Source organism: Salvia hispanica, chromosome 4, assembly GCF_023119035.1.
Source record: "Salvia hispanica cultivar TCC Black 2014 chromosome 4, UniMelb_Shisp_WGS_1.0, whole genome shotgun sequence".
In the NCBI taxonomy this organism is placed as follows: domain Eukaryota; kingdom Viridiplantae; phylum Streptophyta; class Magnoliopsida; order Lamiales; family Lamiaceae; genus Salvia; species Salvia hispanica.
This window is the reverse complement of record NC_062968.1, coordinates 15017587-15018015: the sequence shown is the minus strand read 5'-3', so window position 1 is coordinate 15018015 and position 429 is coordinate 15017587. Positions and strand designations below refer to the sequence as shown.

Here is a 429-nt window from a genome sequence, read left to right as displayed (position 1 = left end):
GATAGGGTAAGGAAATCAGACTTATCGGGTAACTCGATCGGGTATCGCGTAATACCTGAATACCTTTATTAGGGTAACCACAATTTTTCTAAAAGAGTTAATAGTCATTTAAATCATGAAGTTTGGTCAAATTCTAATATGTTTTAAAACTTTAAAATTGGAATATCAAATCACGAAGTTCCAATTTTTCTCGGTTGTTTCATGCATACACAAAATGTCATCTTTTAACAACATTTAAAATGACCATGTTTAGTTTTTTTAAGTACGGGGTACTATTTTTTTCCCTATATATTGCTTTATTTAGGATTTCTCCTGTTATTGCAATGAAATATTATCGTTAAAGATTACTACATTGATTTGTGTACGAGACATTACCAATAAAAAAAAGTCAATAGTGTGATTGAGATCGAAATTGGCGCCCCTTTTTCC

General features: G+C 30.8%; 1 protein-coding gene across 1 annotated transcript in view; it reads left to right on the top strand.

The window, feature by feature from the left end:
• Window positions 1-312: 312 nt before the first annotated feature.
• The window catches only part of LOC125218989 (ras-related protein Rab7), a 4199-nt gene continuing 4082 nt past the window's right edge, over window positions 313-429 (top strand). Inside the window, exon 1 of the mRNA XM_048120826.1 lies at window positions 313-429. The gene's annotated coding sequence lies outside the window, so the exon portion shown is untranslated.